At 57.2% G+C, this 24,874-nt stretch overlaps 1 long non-coding RNA gene across 3 annotated transcripts in view; it reads left to right on the forward strand.

Moving 5' to 3' along the window:
* LOC103348738 (uncharacterized) overlaps positions 1-24,618 on the forward strand; it is a 29,559-nt gene extending 4,941 nt beyond the window's left edge. The window contains exons 3-4 of one of the 3 annotated variants that reach the window (XR_016231633.1): positions 23,919-24,125; positions 24,393-24,618. This is a non-coding gene — a long non-coding RNA (uncharacterized LOC103348738). Of the gene's footprint in view, positions 1-16,565; positions 16,834-23,918; positions 24,126-24,392 lie in introns of those variants that run through there. The other 2 variants (XR_016231634.1, XR_517026.4) reach the window with 2 other exon arrangements.
* The last annotated feature ends 256 nt before the right edge of the window (positions 24,619-24,874 follow it).

The following is a 24,874-nucleotide window of genomic DNA, read 5'->3' on the forward strand; positions in this document are numbered from 1 at the left end:
GTTTGCACACGTGCACCTTCCTGAGTGATTGTGGAGAGTGTGGTTCTCCGGATTGTCTCTGGGTCTAGCTCTGGCTAGACCTGGACATACCGGGTGTCAGTGTGAGGGTGTGTCCTGTGCCGAGGGGCTGCAGAGAGCGTGGCATGGTGGGACAAGACAAGGGCGTGGATGGTCACATCGGAGTGAGCGGAGACACTGTCAAACTCACTGGTGAAGCAGCCGCCGGCGACACGCCCCTTCGGGTGAGTCCTGAGCCCCAGGGGCCAGCCCGAGAGCCGCACAGTAACTCATTAACACGCGTCACACCAGAGCGGCTCACTGTGGAGGACCAAGCGTGAACTGTGTCACATCGGGGTGGCGTGCCCCTTTTCTTCCCCACATCTCTCACTATTTGGTCACTGCGATCACCTAACTCCTACGAACAAGGCGTGCCGTGGCGGTGTGTGACGTTGAAGCGGAAGCTGAGTGTGTGTTTGTGGGCACGTGGGTTTCTCTCACGCTTGCAGCAGCTCGTGTGAGCTGTGGCCCTCTGGCGGGGTCCTCAGGGCTGCTGTGCCCCTGATGGGTGGGGGAGCCCGGCTCCAAGACAGGGACTTGTCTCGCTAAGGTCAAGTGCAGGCCAGGGTGGTCTCAGTGAGGTCCCTGTAGGTGGCATGGCATAAGAGGAAATGTACCTTCCAGCACCCAGGGGACCTGCCTAGACTGTCTGAATGGGGGATACAGTCTAAATCCAGCCAGGCCCGGCTTTGCGTGCCCTTTCCTGCCACCCTGCGGTTTGCTTAAGCAAGCACCACACACTTCGGTTCTCCCGGTCAGGAGGCTGGCTCATCCTCCCCTTCCTGCCAGCCTCAAGGGAGCTGGAATGTGGGGTGAGGGGGTGCCTCGGTGGCGCTGGGAGTCCCCAGGGAGCACGAGGCCTGGGTTACCTGAGTGGTTTCCTCTTCCTCTTTAGGGGCTTTACGACTGAGCTTACTCATTCTTATTCTTTTGGTTTTTTGCGACAACCTTTGCACCTGTCACTCGGGGCTGTGAGAGTCTCCTCCCACCCTTGGGCCCCCTTGCTGCAGGGTTACTAAGGCCTGAGGTCAGAGCCTGGGTGGGATGTGTGGCCGAAGGGCTTGGTGCAGCTGCTTTTCACCCAGCCACCAAGTGCACACACTGCCTTTGCAAAAACAACTCCCTCTTTGGCACAGGGCAGTGTTTGCCCTGGGACAAGGCCCTGAAGCCTTGCATGGGCCCTGTTTATTCTGGCAAAAACCACAGTGAGATCTAAGCATTGTGGGTACATTGACCTTCCTGGATTTCTTATCATGCAGCCTGCCCTGCCTGGGAGCCAGCAAAACACCAATGGGTGCCCAAGAGGAGATCTTAAGGAGTTCTGGAAAGATGACTCCTGCCCCCCTCTGCCCTCCTGCCGTGCAGTGGGGCAGGCAGCCCTGGACAGGGCCACGAGGCTGCTGGGTGTGAGGTCGAAGGAACAGGTGAGGTGGATGAAGCCGACCCTCTCCTCGAGCTGGCCTGACCCTATGGCCTACTGCGAAATTTCCAATCCTGAGTCCCCAGTGCTGGCTGGCCTGGTCCTCTCCCATCATCCAGAACATGTCTTGCCCTGTCAAGCTTCAGATTTTTGCCTGGGTCCTGCCCTCCGTGAGCCACTTTTTTTCTTTTTAAAAGAAAATTTATTTTTAAAATAAATAGTTTATTTATTTGAAAGGCAGAGTTGCATAAAGACAGGAGAGACAGGTCATCCATCTGCTGGTTCACTCCTCAAATGGCTAGAATAAACAGGCCGAAGTCAGGAGCTGAGAGTGTCTCCAATGTAGCTGGGTCTCCAATGTAGCTGCAGGGGCCCAAGTTCTTGGGCCATCTGCCACTGCTTTTCCCAGGCGCATTAGCAGGGAGCTGGATCTGAAGTGGAGCAACCGGGACTCGAACCGGAGCCCAGATGGGATGCTGGCCTCACAGGTGGTGGCTTAACCTGCCACGCCACAGCACCAGCTCCAAGCTATTTTTTTTTTAGCAACTCTGCAATTGAGATCCCGCCTGATGGGTTGGACCCACCACTGGCTGGGTGAGTTTTGGGAGAGGGACCGGGTGAGGGACAGACTGTGCCCCTCACTCTCTGTGTTTCCGTGCCTTCCCTTTCTGTAGGCTCTGTGAAGCTTAGGGGGCCCCTAGCGTGTTTGTCTTGGCATGTGCAAGTGAGCCGCAGGTAGACTCAGAGCTTGGCGGCTGGGGAATGCTGGGGGTGGGGGCAGGGACTTCCAGGCTCAGGGCTCCCTAAAACCCTGGATCAAATCCCAGCTCCCAGTCTCACGGCCTTAGCAAGTGGTCCCGAGCTTCCTGTGCCTGAGTGTGATGACCCTAAAGGCAGCTCCCTCCTTGGGGGGTGTAACCAGAGCGACACCAGGCAGTCCCGTGGGAGGGTGCCTTTCCCCCGTCCTCCGTGTCACTTTGCGGAGACCTCAGAGAAATGGTGGCCCGCAGTGGCCTTTGCACTCCTGATGCACCCTTCGTCGAATGCCCTCTGCGAGGCACCTTCCTGCCCCTGTTTCACAACAAATCTGTGCGTTGTTATTGTTTATCCTCTGCAGATGAGGGGACCCAGGGAGGTGGGGAGGCCAGCGACCCAAGGTCACACAGCTGATGGGCGGCGGGAGGAGGGTTCAACCCTTGACCCACTCACCCGGAGCCTGCAGGAAGTGCCTCTCCACCCCCTTGTCTCTTGCTGACCCCAGCCCTCCACCTGGCCCAGCTGCTAGTGCAGAGTGAGCTCAGGGATGCCTTAGGGTCTGCCTTGTCAGACCCCCTTTCTCAGCTCTGCACCCCAACTTTCCACCATTATGCTTCATCTGTGTGTCTGCAAAATTTCGGAAGCCCCTTGTGGATAACACCATCTACCGACTTCTCCCAGCCGTCCACACACCAGCACCAGTATCCAAGGGAAACATGCCCGAGCCAGGGACCTCTGGACAGGAGGAGGAGGGGGCTGCTTCTGGTTGAGTCCTAGAGTGGCCCTCCAGAAACCCAGGCTTGTCATCAGAGCAAGAAAACGACATGCAACCGGGAGCAGAGGGGAGGAGGAATGGCGGTGAACTGAGTCCCTTCCGGGTGACCCTCGGAGAATCCTGTGAGTGCTGTCTGGATCGGTTCTCTCAAGAACTTGGGCAGGGGCATCCTGATTTTATTTGGCAGAGAGCAGACAAGGCCCAGAGATGTGAAACAGCTTGCCCCGGGCCACAGAGCAGAGGCAAGATTCAACCCAGGCCCGTGCCAGCTTTCCAATGTGCCTGCCCAGGGTTCCTGAAACTGGAAACGTGGCTATGAGCAGGGATTTGTCTTCAGGCAGAGCTAGAAGAGAGGTGGAGGGAAAGAGCCAGAGAGAGAGAGAGAGAGAGAGAGCACGAGTGCCTTATTTCCATGAGTCAGGGGCCCTCAGCTGCAGGCCAGCTGCCGCCCACCTGCTATGGCCAGGGGCCTGGAGGTGCTATAGCACGCTTAGTCATCGCAGCGGGCAGCAAAACAGCCTCGGGACTGCCTCTGGCCTTGGCCCTGAGCTTGATGCCTGGGGCGCGTTACTCACTTCCTTCCCAGGACCCTGTGTACCCCTGGGAGGGGCTCTGGCTCCTGCTGGATCTCCGAGTCCTGCACTTCCAGGGGTGGCTGCCGATGTGACGGGCAGTGCTGAATCACTCACGTCCCCTCGCTGGAGACCAGGCCAACCCAGCTGCCCTGTGTCATGAGCACAGGGCACCTCCATGGAGAATGTATAGGACTCCTGGCTCCACTTGGCTCTCCTTGGAGAACAGTTAGACATGTGGTGAAGTAAAGGGAAGAAAAATAATTTATCCAGGGACGGGCACTGGGTCCCTTCCTTCCCAGCCCTCCACATAGGAACTTCATAAAGTTCACGGCTAATGGAATTCAAAGATACGTTTATGGCCAAACTGTTTGAAACCCATGAGTGGTTTTTCCTAAAACGAATTGTCCAAGAGCCTTTTGAAGACACCGCCCTGGCCAGCGGCCGCGGCTCACTAGGGTAATCCTCCGCCTGTGGCGCCGGCACCCTGGGTTCTAGTCCCGGTTGGGGCGCTGGTTCTGTCCCAGTTGCCCCTCTTCCAGTCCAGCTCTCTGCTGTGGCCCGGGAGTGCAGTGGAGGATGGCCCAGGTCCTTGGGCCCTGCACCCGTATGGGAAACCAGGAGGAAGCGCCTGGTGCCTGGCTTCGTATCTGCACAGCACGCCAGCCGCAGCGCGCCAGCCGTGGCGGCCACTTGGGGGGTGAACCAACGGAAAAAGGAAGACCTCTCTCACTGTCTAACTCTGCCTGTCAAAAAAAAAAAAAAAAAAAAAGACACCGCCCTGCCCCCCACTTCTCTGCAAAGCATTCATTCACCTGCAGTGGCCTCTGACGGAAGCAATATCCCCTTGGCTTGATAACATAAAAAGTTCTGCTCCAGCTCTGGCCGCTAACTCCTCACAGGAGGTATCTGCTCCTAAGGTGAGAAGTTGTGTGACGACACCAGCTTTAATGCCTGCATGGGACGCCATCTGCAAAACCCTGCCCCAGAAGCTGGCCACCTTGGTCATTGCCAGTGTCTCCCCAGCGTGAGTACGTGGCTGCGCACTGCTCCAGCTCCAAGTCTGAATTCCAGGTTCTTCTTCCTCCCTGCGCAGCTGCCTGGAGGCGGAAGGGTGAGGTCAGAGGGCGGGGCACTGTGCGAGCCCCTGGCGGGCTGGCCGCAGCCCAGGACCCCTCCGGGCAGAGATGAGGAAGCTGCCTCAGGGGACCTGTGTGGTCCAGCCTGGAGCCTTGGTTCTGAGCTGGATCGCACAGCTGAGCTTTGATAGGCAGGTTGCAGGGGCCTGGGGAGGGGCGGGGGACAGAATCTGCCTTGCCTCTTGTCTGCCAGTGCCAGAGAGGCAGAGTGACCTCCCCAAAGCCACACGGGGGGCCAGAGCTGCGTGTCACACAGACTCGGCGCAGCACCTGTTGCTGTCTCTCTCAGAGTTCCAGCTGACTCTCCCCGTGGGCTTGGGTCCATGTGCGCTGACGTAATTCCTGAAGCATCGCAGGGCAATTTTCACGGAGGATGGTTTTGGCCCACCCCTACCTGCTGCCAGCCTCCTTCTGAACTATATTTAGACTCTGCCCGCTCCTGCCCGCCACCTCCTGCCTGCACTGGCGCGGGAGCCTCTGACTGCTCCACCTGCTCCCACTCTTGCTCTGTTCTCCGCTCTGCCATCAGACCGATCTTTCCAAAACCCCAATCCCGGAGCCCGTGTTTAGTCTAGCACTTAGGATGCCCGTGTCTTAACCTCAGGGCTGCTGGGTTCCGTCCCTGACGGTGGCTCCTGTCTCCAGCTTCCTGCTCATGCCGATCCCGTGCTAAAGCCATCCCATCAGCTTAAGTAGCTGGGCCCCTGACACCACGTGGGAGACCTGGATGGAGTTCTTGGCTCCTGGCTTCAACCACCCCCCTCCCCCAGCTATTGTGGGCATTTGGGGGGAGGGTGAAGCAGCACATGGGAACATATGCACTATCAAATAAATACATCTTTTTAATTAAAAAATACATGCTGTACTTGTTGATGCCAACCAGTGTTGGGTAGGGACCTGCTGTGGGACAGCCCCGGGCTTGGCCCACCTGTGGCTTTTGTTTGCAAGAAACTTGGTGGCTAGAGAAAGGGCCCCAGATGTGCTGGTGCCAGGAAACTTGTGTCTCTCTTCTCAGCGCTGGTGACACGGGGACCCCTCTCTCGGGAGGAGCCCAGCTTCCTCTGGTATAGCCATTTCTCCTCTGTGCTTCACCCACAGCAATGCCCCCTAAATTAACACAACCGCTGGAGCTGAGCAGATCCAAAGCCAGGAGCCAGGAGCTTTTTCTGGGTCTCCCATGCAGGTGCAGGGACCCAAGGACTTGGACCATCTTCTACTGCTTTCCCAGGCCATAGCAGAGAGCTGGATCAGAACAGGAGCAGCCAGGACACGAACCAGCGCCCATATGGGATGCGGGCACTGCAGGTGGAGGCTTAGTCCACTACAACGCAGCAGCAGCCTCAGCCCAGGGAAAAAGGACCTGGAGGTAGAGACAGCCCTGAAATCCATGTCAGGAGAGGGCTGCTGCCACCCAGCACACAGTGGATGGAAGAGAAACCCAGGCAGAGCCTGTGCCCCCAGGACCAGGGGCCTGCTCGAGGGACAGGGTGTGTGCGTGTGTGTGTGTGTGTGTGTGCACGTGCGCTGAGTGCTGAACACTCTGGGGTCCAGGGAATGCTACCAGGGCACCTGCTCAGCCGCACATAGCCCTGCCCAGTCAGCAGCAGCCCTGGCTTTCGGGTGCCTTCCACCAGTGCCCTGACAGCCTTGGCGGCCTTGTCGCTGCCTCCCAGGGCTGAGGACAGCACAGCTGCACATGGCAGCAGAGGCCTCCTAACCCCACGGGAGCGATTGCAAGGTGGGTGCTTCACAGGCAGGTGGGCAGGTGGGCAGTGAGCAGGGCTTGATGGAGTCCTGGGTGCGGGCAGTTGCCCCCCAGGAACTGTGCCACTGGTGGGAAGGACACCTCGGGGAAGCCTGGGCGGTCTCCTATCAAGCAGAGGCTCAGGGCAGAGTCCGGCCCGTGTGGGAGCACGGCCTGGCTGCCTAGGGTGCGCAGCTTGCTCAGTCACCAGATGCTGCGCTCCAGCCGGAAGCCAGGCCTCGCCCTGGAGAGCTGCAGGGAGGCTCAGGGGAAGTGACGTGGGGGCGTCTCCGACCAGGACATGCCGAGGGTCGCCAGGGCGGCCACACTGCCCGCCAGAGCCACAGTCCCGGCAGCCCCTTCAAGGGTGAACTGGAGATAGAGGAAGCTTCCACGTCTCCCCCACTCCCTGGGCCCCTCCCAGCTGTGACGGTGACGGCTGCAAAGCTGCGCCCACCTGGGAGCTCGCAGGAGAAGGACCAGGAGCAGGGGTAGAGCATCCCATGAGGCCTCTCACTGCGGACTTCCCAGTCCACCTTTCTTCAGCTGCAGCCAAGTGCAAGGGCAGAGGGCCCTGGCTGGAGAATGTCAACATTGCAAAAGACTGGTCTCCTCATCATGCAGCAGGTTAAGCTGCTGCCTGAGATACCAGCAGGCCATATTCAAGTCCCGGCCGCTCCACTTCTGATCCAGCTCCCTGCTAATGCACCTGAGAAAAGCAAGGGAGTGTGGCTCAAGTGCTTGGACCCCTGCACCCACATGGGAGACCCGGATGAAGCTGTTGGCTATTCACTGTTGGCTTTGGCCTGGCCCAACCCAGGCCATTGTGGCCATCTAGGGAGTGAACCAGCCAGGGGATGGAAGATCTGTCTCTCCTCTCTGCCTCTCCTTCTCTCTGTAACTCTGCCTTTCAAATAAATAAGACAGATTAAAAAAAATGCTAGTCTTCCTATCCAATTTGCCTGTCCCTGACCCCGCAGGGCACTGGACTTCTTCCCCCTTCTTTCTACCACGGGCTAGCCTGTGCTCCTGCCATGGGCCAGCCTCTGTTTCTACCACAGGCCGGCCTGTGTTTGAGGACCTGCAAAGACAAGGGGCTCAGACCGGGGGAAATCAGTTCCTCCCTTGTTTAGACTTCACTCGGCAAGGGTGAGGGTCTGGTTAGAGCGGCTGACCTGAGGCCAAGCAGGCAACCAGGGAGGACAGGTGCCAATGAGAGGCCCATGGCACCCAGAGTGAGGCCACCAGAGATGGGGGGCAGGTGAGCCGTACCACGGGGAAAGCCACTTGCTTGGCTGCACAGAACACACGTGAACATGCCTGAGCCACACGGGGTTGTACAACAATCAGGTCCACCATGCAACTCCTCCAGAGCTGTTATGCTCCTACTATATGCCCAGTCTTCTTGATCTGGGGCCTCTCAGCGTGTCCACACGGAACTGTACTGGCCAGGAGCTGAGTGTGCTACCAGCTTCCAATGGTCTCTAATGAGTAATGAAAGCAAATAAATTTAGTTTCCACAAACACGTGACTGACCTCAAGAGCAGCGAGGTGGCCAGCGTGGTGGTGCAGCAGGTTAAGCCACTGCTTGTGACAGCAGCACCCTGTATCCGGTGCCAGTTCCAGTGTTGACAACTATGCAACTCTGATCCAGCTTCCTGCTAATGTCCCTGGAAAGGTAGTGGGTGATGGCCCAAGCTCCTGGCTCCTGCCTTCAGCCTGGCCCACATCTGGCTGTTGCAGCCATCTGGGGAGTGACCTAGCAGATGGGAGCTCTATCTCTCTCTCTCTCTCTCTCTCACTCTGCCTTTCAGATAAATCAATAACTATGGCATATAGTTCAGTCTCAGATCCAGCAGGCCACAGACTAGTGCTGTGAGGCACCCAGATTCACTCAGTGGCTCCTTGGGCCTGGCTCTGCCCCAGTTCAAAGTCTCTTCTGATGTCCGTGATGCCCGCTGGGGCTTGCGTGCTGATTCCTGTCCTGGATGTACCAGGCACCCGTGAAGGTCAGATTCCAAAGTCAGCTTTGTGGAAGACCTCCTGCCACTCCCTCCCACAGCTCATCTGCAGGTGATGGGATGGGTACAGAACAGATTCATGAGAACACAAGTGAGGCCCCCTCACTTGCGAGGTGTGTGCCACTGGGTGAGAGTTCTCAGGACCCGCGGAGCACCTGCCTCTGGGTTTGCAAATGGATACAATGCAAACAGCCAGACAGAGGCTTTGAAAGGGATCAGAAGGGCTCGCACCCGTGAGAGACTCAGTGTGGGGTCTTCACGTGTGTCCCAGCAACACTGGTGCTTATGGAGTCCAGGGTGGCGTGGGGGGTGCTTCCCTCACTGGCACCCTGAGAGGGAGCTGTGCACCCCCCATTCTTGGGGCTGAACTTCCACCATATCAGGCCAGATTCCGCACCTGCCCACGTGATCCCAAACCCGCACCCCTCGTCCTGCCCTCCACACAGCCTGAGCTTGGCGTAGCCCCCACACCCCACCACCTGGCCTTCCCTGAGAAGGTGCGGCTGCTTGGGCAGCTGGAGGCTCTGGGGGCTTGAAAACAGTCCTGGGGGCCCCCTGAGCGTGTTCACCCCAGCTGTGCTTCCCCACCAGGCAGGGACATGGGCAGTCACCTGTCCAGGGAGATGCTGGCCCGAGCCCTCTGGTTTAGTTCACGCCAGGGTGTCTAAGAATCCTTGCAAATGCTTTCCCCAGGCGACAGAACCCAGAGTCCACCTTGAACTGGCAATCTAGTGTGATTCATCAGCCCAGCACATGCAAACCAGTTTGTGAACAAGATAATGTTCTGTCTCTGTGAATGGAGCAACTCCGTGTGCACTGGTAGGGAAAACCACAGGTGTGCCTTCACTCAGCCGTTAAGGGGCTGAGGTCACCTGGTGTTTTTCACACCACCTCCCCCAGATCCCTGGGCTTCTGGAAGGTGGGCCCCAGAGGTGGCCAGAAGGGTCCCCAAGCAGGGACACTGTCCCCCAGTGCGTAACTCTGTCATCACAATGGATGGACAGTGACGCTTCCTGGATGGGGGTGTTGCATTCGGGTTTAAGGAGGAGGAAGGTGAGGAAGGCACCAGATTAACTGAAATCCAAGGTCTCCAAGTGCAGGATTCTTGTCAGAGAAGCAGCACTGAATGGGCTTTGAAATCAGACAAGTGAGCCGCACAGGATGGAGAGAGAGCGATGTGTATGAGGCGGGAGCTCGCCTGCCCTGGGACCGTGACTTTGCTCTTCCTGCCCTCTGTCTGTCCCTTTGTGCTCCACTGGATGGGGTCTCAAGGCTGCCTGTGTCTCTGTGTTTGAGGTGCGTTTCTGCCTGCCCCTCCCCTGCCCTCCCTGCCCTGGCTCTGGTCCCTAACTGCAAGCTGCCCGTTTGCCTGCTGCTCCTTGGAAAACATGGCAATGAACTCTTCTGTGGGCGGGAGGGCAGGGAGCAGCCTGTAGCCGGGGCCGCTTGCCCAAGCTCTCAGGCGCTCTCTAGCTAAGGGCAGCCTTTATTTCTTCCTCTTTACTGAATCAAGAAGTAGTTGAAGCTGGCGCTTGTGACACCTAGTCCCAGCTAGTTCACATGGCATGCTAAGCCCTGCAGATGGTGGGCGCCTGGGTCCACACGGGCGTGCACGCTCTCACCGTCCCCACAGGGCTGGCATTGGCATTGCTGAGTAAACACGGCGCTGTTAACCGATGGACACCTTGATGCATTCGTTATGATCCTGGCCTCTTCAGACAGCGCCATGGGTGCGGTGCGGTAGGAACCCCTCGGTGGAGGGGCCCTGGGCTCGGAGAGGGTAAGGGATTAGCTGGGTTGTCAGAACCTGCAAGTGATCTGGGATGGACTTTAGGTTCGGGCTCTTTCTCTGATGCCACCCTGGGGCTCTCAGCACACGGAACCTCAAGGCCAGGAGAGGAGAAAGCTGGGTCAGGTTAGGAGGAGGTGTAGGCGGGATTCCCCTTTGCATTCTGGAATTTAAAGTTCCGGAAGGTGGGGGTGAGGGCAGAGTTAAACCAGCCTCTGGAACCCAGGCAGTGGGTCACAGCTGGCAGCTGGGCCTGGGCCTGGGGAGAGACTGGCAGAGGGTGATCCAACAAGCTGGAGAGGTCTTGGTGATCAAAGATCAAGCAGGACAGGGCCCAGAGGTCACCCACCTGGACAGTGACCCACAGGGAGGAGAGCTGTTACCACCTGCTCCCATAGTTCTGCAGTTGGAATCTTGAACTGGAATACGGAGTGAGCTCTGGCCTGCTCTAGGCCACTCTGTGACATGGAGACTGAACCCCTACCTCCCAACTGCTTCCCAAGCTCTTCTCGAAGATTCCTCCATTCTCGAGTCCTTTGTGCCCGACCTGGGTTCTTATGTCCCCAGGGGACTTCCCTACATGTGAGAAGCAGCAGCCCTGGGCCATCTGCAGCTGCCTGCCCTGGGGTTATACACAGAAGCTGCCTCAGGAGCATATATCCTTCGCATCCATGGGTTTCTTGCAGTTGTCCCCTGATCTGGGGACATCAGGGTCCCTGGGGCCACGTGGAGATTCCCAAGATGGATGATGGTGGGAAAGATGAGGTCCTTGGAGGCGGAGTCTGGTTATTTGAACCCCAGAAGGACCCACATAGGCCTCCAGGGCAGGTTTTCCATCTGCCCAGTGGATGCCAATGAGGGAGTGCTTAAACAGAGAGCCTGCCAGGGAGGAGGGCCCCCTCCTGGCCTCACGGTGGCTGTCCGGGCACCGCCCTTGCACCTGCTCGGGTGCTGCTCGTCCTTGCCTTTGGCTGGTCTTTCAGACTCCCCAGTCAGCGTCATCCTCTCTGTACCCGCATCGCCTCTGCCCGCGCTCTGGTCCTCTTCGTGCCTCATCACTAGCTTCGCCCACTGGAACCCGGAGCTCCCTAAGGTACCGGCACACATCTGCCCGCATGGCTGCCCTGGCTCCGGACCCGCCTCTTCCCAACATCCTTCAGGCCAAGTGCCTGCAGGCCTGGCTTGGAGGAAACCTCGGGGGTGGGGGGAGCGTATGAGCGTGCGTGCAGGTGTGTCACTCAGCACGGAGCTCCAAAGCTGAGCAGGCCCAACTGGGCCTCGGGATGCTCCCTCCCAGAGCCTTTGCCCTTTGCCTATCCCCCGCTCTCCTGCTCAGGCCCCTGCAGCCCCGCCCCAGGCTGTCACCCAGACTTGTGTGCTGAGAAGGTTTGTTGAGGGGTAGGGCCTAATGATATCTTCTCCAAGCCCATGGTGCCCCAGCGAATGGGCTAGACAGGGAACCGACATCTCTCTGCGAGGCCCCCTGCGCCAGGCCCTGCACTCAGTGCTTACCGAGGCAATGTCTCACTCATTGTAGGAAGTGAGAGCAGGTGAGGACACGGCTGTCCCCAGCCCCGGCACCTGTGTCCCTGCTCCCCGGGCCTGGAGCTCCCGTGAACAGAGACCACTGGGAAATTGCCTGCCTGGGAAGCGGCGCTCTGACGACACTGTCGGGACCCTGAGAGCTGAATGGGGGGTACCCCCTGGCCAAAGTGCAGGCTCTCCCCGCCCGCGCCGCCGTGGGCTCTGACCTGCTGCCGAGTACCACCAGGTTTCTGTCTGTCTCCACATGTCAGGGGCTGTTTCTAGCACTGGGGGCTGAGGAGCTTTCAAACCTGGGTACGGCGCTGAGACGGCAGGTGAGGGCTCAAGTGTGGGCGCTCCAGCTCCGGCCCTTGCCGGCCGCGTGCCAGCCCCCGGCGGGCCAACCTCTGCAGCCTGCTGGTCCTCAAGGTTGTCCTCAGAGAGCAGGGTGGCCGCGGAGCTGCGGCCATCCCTGTGCATATGAAGCTGTGCCCCGGGAAGGCCCGGTGACCTCGTTATCAGCATCAGTTATGGTCGTTATTTGCGGCGTCCATGGTCATGGGCAATAAACACCAATGTAAAGCCCCTGGCTCCCAGCCAGGCCCATGACCGGCCCTAGGTAAATACAGTTTCTCTTCCGTCTTACCACTCAGAGCCCCCTCAACCTGGTGGGTAAATCAATGCCTGCTGGGTGATTCCCCCAGAGAAGAGGTAGCCCCCCGACACGCAGGTTCCTGCTCCCCAGTCTAGCGGGGCCCCCAGAAGCGTTGCTGCCTATCAGCCGGCTGTGGCTACTATGCCATGATCCACGGGGCGAGACGGGGCGGGGCGAGAGGGATGTCCGCCCTGCTTCCTAGACAGCTGGCCATGAGGCCTGAGCTCAGGTCATCGTGCTGGCCATGAGGTCTGCTCTGGTGTGCGGATGTCTGCTGACGGTGTCATCCTGGGGACACCCGTGAGGTGCTGTAGATCCTCAGTCCCCAAAGAAAGCAGGTGCACCCGCAGGTTCTCTCCTCTGCACAGCTCCCTAAAGACTCAGTGTCTCTATTTTTTCTTTTCAGCTCCCTCAGTGCAAATATCATTAGCAAATCGAAACCCAAGCTGTGTGTGTATGTGTGTGTGTCTCTGTGTGTTTTGCTTATCAAGGTCAAGAACGGTTTTTAAGATGGAAGTTCCCACACAGGGCCTGCAGGCCTGTTGCTTGTTTGGTTTGGATGAGCGTGAGCTGTGGCCAGCATGGGCCCTCCTATTCTTGGAACCCTGTATGTTTGCAAAAGTCCCAGAACCCTGGTTTTGGAAGTCACCCACTTGTGTGTCACCTGTGAAGGAACCACCTTACAGAGGTGCTCCCTTCCCTCAACTCAAGCCACTTAAGCGCCTGTTGGGGTCCCAGATCTGCCTCAGCTGAGCAGGGGCACACAGGGAGCAGAGGCAAATGGAGAAACAGCCAGTTAAAGGCCTCAGAGTTAGAGGGGCATCCCCGGGGCCTGAGCCTTCTAGGGTAGGCAGAATGAGGCGTTCAGAGAACTCCTGCCTGGGTGGAGCCAGAAACAGGGGCTGGGAGTTTGAAAGGCTTGTGTACAACCCAGCTGTTTACAGAGATCCCCGGAGTTAAAGGAACAAGGATATGAGGCCTGGTGGAGTGGCCGCTGTCACCACTCTAGGGGAGTGTCACCACCTCAGGGCCCAAAGGGGCAGGGGAGAAAACTGGCACAGGAGCTGAGTTCCAAGTGTGAGATGTGGGGGCCGGCGTTGTGGCGTGGGGGGTGAAGCCTCCCAGCCAGCAACACCAGCATCCCATATGGGTGCCAGTTTGAGTCTCAGCTGCTCCGCTTCTGATCCAGCTCCCTGCTAATGAGCCTGGGAAAGCAGTGAAGGATGGCCCAAGTCCTTGGGGCCCTGCACCCAGCTGGGAGGTTGGGATGAGTTCCAGGCTCCTGGCTTCCTCCTGGCCCAGCTGTGGCCATTGTGGCCATTTGAGGAGTGAACCAGCAGATAGAAAATCAATCTCTCTCTCTCTCTCTCTCTCTCTCTCTCCTGACTCTGCCTTTCAAATGAGCAAAAAGTAAATCAACCCCACAGTGTGAGATGTGGAAGGAGGGCCCACAGCAAAGCCCATGGCTCCCAGAGACACCATCCACCGTGCCCTGAGTGAGACGTGAGAGAGCGGGAGCGCAGGCTTGACTCTACCCCCCAGTCTCCCACTAGTGGCTGGACCCAGCCAAGGGTGGGGTGTCTAGAGGGTATGCGCCCCCCCCCCCCCCCAGCAGGGAAGGTGGTTAGAGGGTAGGCTCCTAACCCAGCTCTGCCATTGGTTCTTCACTGGAAAACCATTGTTGTTGTTGTTGTTGTTTTTTGACAGGCAGAGAGACAGAGAGAAAGGTCTTCCTTTGCCATTGGTTCACCCTCCAATGGCCGCTGCGGCCGGTGCGCTGCGGCCAGCCCATCACACTGATCCGATGGCAGGAGCCAGGTACTTATCCTGGTCTCCCATGGGGTGCAGGGCCCAAGCACTTGGGCCATCCTCCACTGCACTCCCTGGCCACAGCAGAGAGCTGGCCTGGAAGAGGGGCAACCGGGACAGAATCCAGTGCCCCGACCGGGACTAGAACCCAGTATGTCAGCGCCGCAAGGCGGAGGATTAGCCTAATGAGCCACGGCGCCGGCCGACCATTGGTTCTTCACCAGACGACCATAGGTTGCTTTGCTCTGCTCAGCCTCTGCTTCCTTCTCTGGGGTAGGAGGACACTGGCCAAGGCTTTGGGCTTCTGAGCTTGCTGAGTACCTTGCTCAGGCACACAGGGACCCCGCGGAAGCAACTAGCTTCTGTCTCAATGGCCAGCCCCTCTCGGCATAAGGCCCACAGCCCCCCAGGACCACTGGGGACCCACCCCTGGGGGCTTGGAGCTAGGGTGAGGGGACTCTGACCAGTGACCCCAGACTGTCAGAGCTGGCGCACAAATGCCACCGGTTTCACTGATGATCAGACAGAACATGTCCTTGTAACAGAGCTTCACTGGAACGTTTCCAAAAAAATCGGGCAGTTTAAAGAAACACGAGTGGTTTTGGCAAAAACCCGTGGCAGTGGTGGGAGGGTTCATTCGGCAAGTGATTAACAACCAGAATGAAAGAAAGAAATCACACCGACTCCATACATACTCTCGCAGAAAATGAAAGAAGAAGAGCTGTTTTCCGGTCCATTTTATGAGGCCAGACTTAACTTTGATGCCAAAACCAGAGAGAGACATCACAAGATTACAGACCTCATGAGCATCAAGGCAAAAATTCCTTAAATTGTTTAAGCAAGTTGTATCCAATGATACACAAAACAGATAACATATTACGACCAAATGGGTTTCTCGCAGGAATGCAAGTTGGTTTAACACTTGAAACATGAATGAAATTCAGCGTATTCATGGACTCACTGAGAAAATCTGAGGATCAGCTCAGCGGATGCAGAAGGGACCAGTGACAGAGGCTGACGCCCATTCGTGACTAGGACCCTCGGCGAACCAGGACCAAAGGCAGGCCATCCACGTGACACAAATGGACCCCCCCCCCCAGCCGTGGTGCCAGCCCCTGTGGGGTGGGGCTGCATGCTTTCCCCCTAAGATCAGCAATAAGGAAGCTAGCAACACGCCCCCACCCCAGCACGGCCACAGCAAACAACAGATTTGAGCTGACACTCAACCAAAGACGATATGGGGACTATGAATCAGCACGTGGAAAAAAAAAATCATGCACATTTCAACTACAGGACATCACCAGATACCTCGTGGAACACCCCTTGATTCAGATCAATTGTATCTTTAAGAAAAAAGGGTGCATTTATTTATGGGGGGGGTGGAGAGAGAGAGAGCTCTGTCTGCTGGTTCACTCCCCAGATGTTCTCACAATGACCGGGGCAGGACCTAGCTGAAGCCCAGAGCCAGGGACTCAATCCAAGTCTCCCATGTGGGTGGCAGGGGCCCAAGTACTTGAGCCACCACCTGCTGCCTCCAGGGTCCAGCTCGTTAGCAGGATGCTGGAATCAGGAGCAGAGATGGAGCCTAGAACCCAGGCACACCGATGTGGGACACGGGCAGCCCAGGTAGTGGCTCCGCTGCTGTGCCGCAGGCCTGCCTCTCCCTGATTCCATCTTCTCCTTAAGTAGCTGCCCTGCAGGGGACTTGGCTACACTGACCGGGTAGGCCACACACCATGCCCTCCCCGCCCCCCACCATGCCGCCTCCTGGGGCACGTTTTCCTTTGGCGGTGATAGGCGTAAAGGAAGAATGCTCACCATGTGAAGACAGCGAGCACTGGTGCCAAGGAGAGGCAGATGTGGTGGTGGGAAGGGTCCAGAACCCGTGGGGAGACCAGGTTCCGGGCCTCCTGGCCTGTGCTAATTCCTGGGTCACCTCTCCTGACCACCAGTCTATGCCCCTCCTCAGATTTTTTTTTTTAAAGATTTATTTATTTAGGAGGCAGAGTTACAGACAGGGAGAGGGAAAGACAGAGAGAGAGGTCTTCCATCTGTGGTTCACTCCCCAAATGGCCACTGTGGCCAGAGCTGGGCCAATCTGAAGCCAGGAGCCAGGGGCTTCTTCTGGGTCTCCCACACGGGTACAGGGGCCCAAGGACTTGGGCCATCTTCTACTGCTTTCCCAGGCCATACCAGAGAGCTGGATAGGAAGTGGAGCAGCTGGGACTCGAACCGGCGGCCATATGGGATGCCTGCACAGCAGGCGGTGATTTACCCACTGATCTTGCATTTTCCCTGCTTCAGCCCTAGAATCCTCCGCTTCTCTGAGGCTCCCTGGACACTGTGGCCTGCAGCTACAGCACTCATTGCTTCCGGCTTGAGTCATCTACGAGGGCTTTCCGGCAGACAAATCTAGAAGATAACCAGTTTTATGAATGGACATTTCCAGTTCAAGTTCATGATTACAGGGATTTGAACCTTGCTTATTTTATCGTACAGCTGTGTCTCTTCTTGATTATGCTGAAAGTCTTGGTTGCTGACCATAGAAATATTATTCCTGTGTGGTAATGCAGCAGCAATGGTTCATAACTCCGGGGGAGGGGTCGGGACCCTGTGCGTCCTTGGATTGGGTGCAGAGTGGGTGGGTGGACATGTGTGCATGTGCACATGAGTGTAAGGACCGGATGTACGCGTGAGTGTGTAAGCTCATGGGCATTTTCTTAGTCTTCACACTGTCTTAGAGTTTTTAGTCTTGGTGTCAGGGACACGTTGGACCTGAGGATTCTGGGGGTTGGGCACTGTCCCATGCCCTGGAGGGTGCTGAGGGAGCGTCCCTGGCCAGGAGTACCCTCCCAAGGTGCCAATCAATCAGCCGCGGCTGCCTCTCCAGATATGGCTACAGCTGCCCCTGGTTCCAGGGCTTCGTCAAGAGTACCGAAAGCATGATGAGGCCACGGGACGCATTTCGGGCACAATGGGGACCGATTTGGGAAATGCTGTAGAGAGATCGCAACAGTGAGTGCACTGACTTGTCAGGGCTGTCGCAGCCACGGGTCCAAACTGGGTGATGACAGCCCCAGAACTCAGCGGGCCACCGTTCTGCAGATGAACGTGTCGGCTGGATGGGCCCTTCTGAGTGCTGAGAGGGAGACCGCTGGCCTGGCCTCTTCCCGGCTTCTAGACCTTTGCTGGCAACATGGGGCACTCCAGGCTCGTAGACGCACTGCCCTGACTTCCGCCTTCTCTCCCGTGTGTGTGTGTGTGTGTGTGTGTGTGTGTGTGTTGAGTAGGACTACGCCAGCACCTGATTTTGCTCCAGGGTGGCTAAATGAGTTGCCACAGGCAAAGCCCCTGCTCCTTGATGGGCAGGTGGTAAGTGCTCCAGGAGAGTGAAAAGGAACGGGCACCACCGTCATCGCTGCTTTGACCACTTCCGGGGCTCACCCTTCTCCTACGAGAGTGAATCTGTATCCCCATTTTCCTAACGAGACGTGTGAGGTACACGGGCCTTGGCGACCCGACCGGCACTCTCTGGGCCACAGGCTCACTGCTCCTCCATGCCGCCTGGTCCTCTGTTCTGGAAGATTGCAAAGTCCCTTTGCCCCCCGCCCCCAGCCCTCTGCCAGCTTCCCCCGGGGGAGCAGGGCCCCCGCCTGGGTGTGAGGAGCCCTGTGGCTGCCCTGGCGCTCAGCCGCCCACGGCTCTGTGTGCTGAGCGCAGCCCAGGCATCTGCTGGTGCCGCCCCCATGCACTGGGTGTGAAGCTTCTGTGAAACAGGTCCCGGGGACCCTGGCCAGTGTCCACGCGCACACAGAAGGCATCCGCGAGGTGCCTGTGCCAGGCTCTGCTTTGTCGGGGAAAGTCCCTGGAGGCGCTTTTTTGCTTCTTTAGAGACCAGATTGACTCGAGGTTCGGGATCGCCCGACCCCACGCCACAGAGCTGGGACGCGCGCTCCAGGTCTCTGTTCCAGCACAGCCGAGTGCTAGAGGCGGAGCCCACTGGCTCACGGACGTGCTCGCAAGCTTGGGCTGTGTTTGCAGTTTAAATGCAGCCACCTTTGGGGTCATGGTGGTCCTCCCCCTGCCCACAGCATGCTGGGAAGCCAAGGTCAGGAACTGGGCAGTGAGGGTGGGGGGGAGGTCTGGGTGGCTGCCCCTGCCTTGCCCCCTCCTGCCCCCGGTTCTCAGTGCCACTGGGCTCTGGTCACCATGATCGCGCATCTCTTAGCTGCCTCCTTTCTCAAGCCTTCAGGGTGCTGCCCTGGCTCAAGCACCCCTCTTCCTCCCAGCTCAACTCCCTGCCACCCTTGCAGTGGCACTGGCACAGCTGCTGTCCGGTGAGGCCCACGGAGCCCCAGGGGCAGTCCCTGCAGGCCTCCGCTCCCGTGCAGCCCTCCCTGCTGCGTGGAACCCTGCTCCACTTTTTGGGACAAAGCCATGCACATCAGCCACCCCACTCCTGGGGTCAGGGACCCTGCTAGGATCCGTCCCCTCCCTTAGCACCCCCTGCCATATTCCCAGTGCCGCGTACAAGGCTGTGGAGACCCCAGCGGTGCTTCCTAGATGTTTACCCTGTAGACAGACGGGTGACTGCTGCTTCAAAGAGAGGGAGCTGGCCTTGTGCTCCCCTGTCACTGCCTCCTTGGGCTCAGGGCTATTGGGCCAGGCCATTGACCTTGACCCGCAAAATGGTGGCCATGACAGCTGGCACCTAAGGACATCTCCTGAGCCCTGGCATTCCTTGGGGTATTTGACCTCTACTCACTGAAAAAATTGTTTATGTATTTGAAAGGCAGAGTAACAGAGAAAGGGGGAAATACAGAAAAAAAAGAGACATCTTCCAACCATCTTCCCTCCCCAAACAGATGCAACAGCCCAAGCTAGGAGCCAGGAGCTTCTTCCTGGTCTCCCACGTCGGAGCAGTGGCCAGAGGACTTGAGCCATCCTCCACTGCTTCCCCTGGTGCATTAATGGGGAGCTGGATCCCAAGTGGAGCAAGCATGCCGGGAGCCCGCCCTCCTACATGGGAGGCCAGTGTCTCAGGTGGTGGCTGAGCCCTCTGCCTCACAACACCAGCCCCTCTCATCACATTCATAGTCTCCCCCGTAACCTATGAGAGATGCTGTTGGTTCATCCTAAGTTTTAAAACTTTTTATATCCAAGTAAATTTGAACTTGAACAATGCTGCAAAAATAGTTCAAAAATCCCCGAATCTCCTCCTCCCCCACCCCAGTTTCCTCTTATGCATGGCACCGAGGTCAGAACCAGGGCACCGACAGAAAGAAATGAGCCTGCTAACGACCCCACAGGCAGTGCTGGGCCCCGCCCCACAGCTGGCACAGGACCCCACTTAGCAGGTAGCGGTCCTGCCCCGTGGGCCCTCCCATCAAGGACAGTCCCCCCTCCCGCCACTTATCTGGTCTTTCACAGCCTTGGCACTTTCGAGGAGCCCGAACAGCTGTTCTGTAGAGACACCTGTCCATGTATGTTTGCCTGATGCGGCTCATGCTTAAATTCAGCTTCTGTCTTTTGGGCAAGGAAGCCACGGGGGCGTGGCCCTACCCCACCCGAGCAGAGCATCCTCTAGGCAGGAACTGGCTGTCGCATGGATGTTATTTTCAAGATGAGTCAGCTGCAGCCCTGGAGTGAAAAACCCAACGTCAGCTGGCCGCGGTCGAACCCTCACCGCCGGTGCCTCTGGTCAGCGACACTTGGCCCTGTGTCACATCCCTTATAGAGCCAGGGTCACTGCAAGGGGTCTCAGCTCAGCAGCCAGCTAAGAAGGGAAAGCCCAGGGGACGGGGTGGGGGGAGGGGTGTCACAGACGGGAGGCCAAGGGCAAAGGACAGAGACCGCTCCTGCAGAGCCAGGGAGCACCCAGGCCCTGGAGGCCAGCACTGGGCCATGTGGTGCCTGTGACCCAGGCAGGCAGGAGCAGGCCTCGTTCTGGGCTGGGCCCAGACTAAACAAGGCAGCCACCCAGGCTCTGGTTTGGGTAAACCCCCGGCCCAAGGCTGAGGCTGGCGATAGTGGCGGTGGTGGTGGTTGGGGGGCATGGCGGCAGCCTTGCAGGGGGCGGGGCAGTGCTTGCCCTGGGGTCACGCTGAGGGACAGCCTGGGCCCCATGCCAATGCCTGAGGCACACCAAACAGCCAGCACAGGCCCTGCCCGCCAGCTCTGCTCCCAAGAGGAGGGCACGAGACTGTCCCCGCAAGGCTTGTGATTCTCCAGCTCCTGTGGCTCATGGAGCCAGCTGCCTGCATCAGGGAGCCTATACTTTGAATGCACCTTGCCCCGCCCCCAACCTGGTCCCTGGCCCACCCCCTTCTTGCCGGTTCCCCAGGGACCCTGTCTGGGACTTTGCACAGAAAGCTGTGGGGACAGGAGAGCTGCTCACCCTCATTGCACAGCCCGGCCTGCTCCTCCATCTTCCACAGCCTGAGGGGGAGCCCTCCACGGCGTGGGCTTTGCAGACCTTGACCTCCAAGCACTCTAGGCTTCCTCTTCAGCCTTGAGCCGTGGCCTGTGTGCCCAGGATAAGGGACACCATGGGGGAGGAGCGAGTTCCTGTCCCACAACCGCAGTCACAAGGAGGGCAGGGATATCAGCCCCACTTTACGGATGAGGAGGAGACCGCATCAGGCTAACACTGACTCCGCTTTGCCCCTGCTTTGGGGTGCAGGACCAGCACAGCTGGACAGTGGATGCTGCCTGAGCCCCCAGGCCTGCAATATCCCCACCCCTTCTCCAGACACCCCCGACACACACACACACACACACACACACCGCTCAGTCTCTAGCTTCAATCCTACTGCGAGGGGCCCTCGTTTTAACAACTCCTTGTGTTTTTCCGTGATTTTGGGCACTGGCCACCTTCCTGGCATCTACTGTAACCCAGAGTCAAAGGAGAGGCTTTTATGTGACATGAGCTCCAACCGGCTCACAGCTTCCACCTGATTTCTGCTCTCCCACTGAGCCTGAAGCCACAGTTGCCCCCCGCTGTGACACCTGGACACGGAGTCTGTCACTAGGGGCCCCGGTGTCCCCACTTCTGCAGGCCACTAAGTGTGGGTTGCCTCACATCCCTTCCAGCCAGTCTGAGCCGGGGCCCTGCGGGGACAGAGCCAGGGACAGGCAGATGCTTCTGCAGGTGCACGTGGCCCAGCGTCAGCACCTCTGGGTACGGTTGTCCCCGGCTGTACTGACCTTGGTGCTGTGTTCGGCACTGCGCACGGGCATCAGGTGAGAGTCCCGTGGCGCAGTGGCACAGCCTCATGCTCACATGGTCCCTGATGGCCCGGAAACATCCTTTGGGGACTGTCCCTGCCATCTGGTACCTGCATCTCCCGCCTCTGCTTGTGTCCCCTTGCGTCTCCCCTGGCCCTGTGTACAATGACCTATGCCCATTGTCACTCTCTTCTCTGGTCACCTGTGCCCTTCAGCTGTTCACAGCTCAGTCCTGGCCTTTGCAGGGTTCACACCGCTGTGGATTCTTGGGGCAGCCTCTCCCATCCACTATGGCCATGCCAGTGTCTCTGTCCCTGCGGGCTGGACAGTGGGGACTGTCTGGCTACTGGGCCCATTGTCACATGCCCACGCCGCCTTGCTTCTCTGTCTCAAGGCTGGGCCAATGCCTTGCCATAATGCGGTCCCCTAGCCCTGCTCCCCAGTCACAGCCGTCACCAGCCAGTGCACGTGTCAGTGCTACTCCAGCAGTGTACCCGGGGAAGGCTCCTGGGTTGTGGAATGGCAGAGAAGGGAGGCCCGCAGAGCCAGAGCTGTTTGCCCAAGACCCCGGAGCCTGTGTGGCCCGCGTATAAATCATTGCTGTGCTTTTCTGGTACGATCATGCATCGCTAATGACAGGGATACGTTTTGAGAGTGCGTCACTAAGGCATTTTCTCGTTGTGCAAACTCCCGCAGCGCACGCTCACACCAGCCCAGCCGGAGACAGCCTGCCGCACACCTGGGCCACACCGGGCAGGCAGGCTGCTGCCGCTTTCTCCACTGCCGGCATTCTTCAGCTGCCTTCACAGCAGAGCTCCCAATCTCCCCACTCACCGTCACGTTACGTAATGAACGCCGACGGCTGAATCACTGGACCCACCCAGAGCCCGCAGCCACTTTAACACTGTGGTTGAGTCCGGCCTCTTCTTTCCTCGTGGCTTTTGCTTGGGCTGTGACCCTCATGGCGCTGGGAGGGCTGTGTTTGCTCCGTACCTGACACAGGCTCGTCTCTAGCTGTTGGGAAGCTCGGTGCCTCCCCACAAGCACTCTGCTCTTGTTCTCCCAGACCCTAGCTATGTTGGCGTGGCGGGTGCCTGGCGGGTGAGCTGCAGGCATCCCTGATTCTCTGCTTTCGGGGTCCTGTGTGGGGAGCAACTCGGACTGGACTGAGTTACTGGAATTAAGACTTATTCTATGCACCTGCTCTCCCACAATATGGTGCTGGGAGAGGAGGAAACAGCTTCTACGCAGCTGCCTCTTGCCAACTTGAGTGCTGACCTCCAGGAGCTGATCCTGCTCCTGATTGGAGGAGAGCAGCGTACTTGGCGTGTGGGCAGCCGAGTTGGGATTGGCGGAGGAGGACTATAAAGGAGGAGAGAGACAACATGCACCAGGAACATCTAAGGGGAACATCTAAGAGGAACACCTGTGCAGCCCCCGAGAGAGCCGGCCGGCGGTGTGCCGCTCCCCCGCGGAAGTGGGGAAAAGTGGCAGGGGGAACCGCCCTTCCACGGAGGTGGAAGGGACGGTAGCCAACCCGGGAAGAACCAGCAGCAAACCCGGGGAGGGCCGAGCAGACAAAAGAACAGCGCAGGGTCCTGTGTCGTTCCTCCATGAAGAGGGGGAGCGACATAATGGTGCCGTGACTCGGATATGAAGCCTAGGCAGGGCTTAGTGTCGTTCCTCCATGAAGAGGGGGAGCGACAGTCCTGAATCCCTTTTCATTCCATTTCCAGGCCAGTCACTCAGTGTAGCCTCATAGTGGCAATGTCAGAGTGCATTTTGAACACTTGGGGGTCCCAGTGAATGAATGAAATAACAGATCACACACAGGAAACAACGGTACGACCAAGATTCATGGCAAAGGAGACACATGAGGCTGCTCCCCGCGGTCATCCGTGTAATTTGCTCTTACAGAAATATCAGTAATCATCATTGGGGTAGTGTCTTCTGAAGGAAGAATTTATAAGAATCTAGCAATAGTACCGTATTTCATAGAATATAGGACAGTAAGGTCTGTGCATTCTTAATTCTAGGATTAAGTGACATACTCCTTATAAAGCAGTTGAAGTAGTGCCAGGTTATAGTAAGTCTTCAATAAATACTGGCCATTATTATTATCATCACTGCTTTCTATTAGTTGAACCATATTAAATTGCCATTTTTTGGTAGGCTAGAAGTGGTAAAGTTTAGGCAATTTCATATGGCTCAACACAGTATATTCCCCCACCCAAAAATTGGCTTCCCTGGTTCATTAAATGGAAGTATTTTAAAAGCAACCTTACACCTCTGCTGTATATAGGAAACGAGTTGCTGAATCAGACTTTATGTGCACCTATATACAGTGAAATACGGTACTACCACCAACTACTTAGTTGTTCTTCCTCATGAAGATGACACCCCAAGGCTGCCCTCTTCTTCTCTGGGTAGACAGAAGCAAGAATGCCAAGGTTGCCGGTTCAAGTCCCAACTGCTCCACTTCCGATCCAGCTCTGCTGTGGCCTGGGAAAGCAGAGGATGGCCCAAGTCCTTGGGTCCCTGCACCTGCGTGGGAGACCCAGCAGAAGCTCCTGGCTCCTGGCTTTGGATCAGCTCAGCTCTGGCTGCTGCGGTCATCTGGGGAGTGAAGCAGCAGATGTAAGACCTCTTTTTCTCTCTGGCTCTACCTCTCTCTGTGACTCTGTCTTTCAAATAAAATAAAATAAATAAAAAAAAAAGAATGCTGAGGTTAAGAGCACCTGAGCTCCAGTTTTTCCTTTGCATAATCGGAAGAGTTTTAAAACTTAAAAAAGTGGTGAAGGGAGGGGCCGGCGCTGTGGCGCAGTGGGTTAGCACTCTGGCCTGCAGTGCCAGCATCCCATGTGGGCGCCGGTTTGAGACCCAGATGCTCCTCTTCCTATCCAGCTTTCTGCTATGACCTGGGAAAGCAGTGGAAGATGGCCCAAGTCCTTAGGCTCCTGAGCTCGCTTGGGAGACCTGGAAGAAGCTCCTGGCTCCTGGCTCTTGGCTCCGGCTGTTGTAGCCAGTTGGGGGGTGAACCATCAGATGGAAGACTTCTCTCTCTCTGCCTCTCCTCTTTCTGTGTAACTCTGACTTTCAAATAAATAAATAAATAAATATTTTCAAAAATATGTAAATATATTTATTTATTTATATATAATACATAATATATTATATTATATAATATATAATAAATATAATTATAAAATATAAATATAATATTTAATAAATATAATAATAATATATAAATATAAAAAATAAATATTTTTAAAAAAGTGGTGAAGGGATACTATTCCATCCAACTGTAGATGTCACCCCAGGGCATCCCATGCTCCTGGAATCTGCCCACTGAGTAGCCCGTTTGGTGGAGATGTCATGCAGTTGTC

Source organism: Oryctolagus cuniculus, chromosome 3 (assembly GCF_051225735.1).
Source record: "Oryctolagus cuniculus isolate XC-2025 breed Fujian yellow rabbit chromosome 3, ASM5122573v1, whole genome shotgun sequence".
NCBI lineage: Eukaryota > Metazoa > Chordata > Mammalia > Lagomorpha > Leporidae > Oryctolagus > Oryctolagus cuniculus.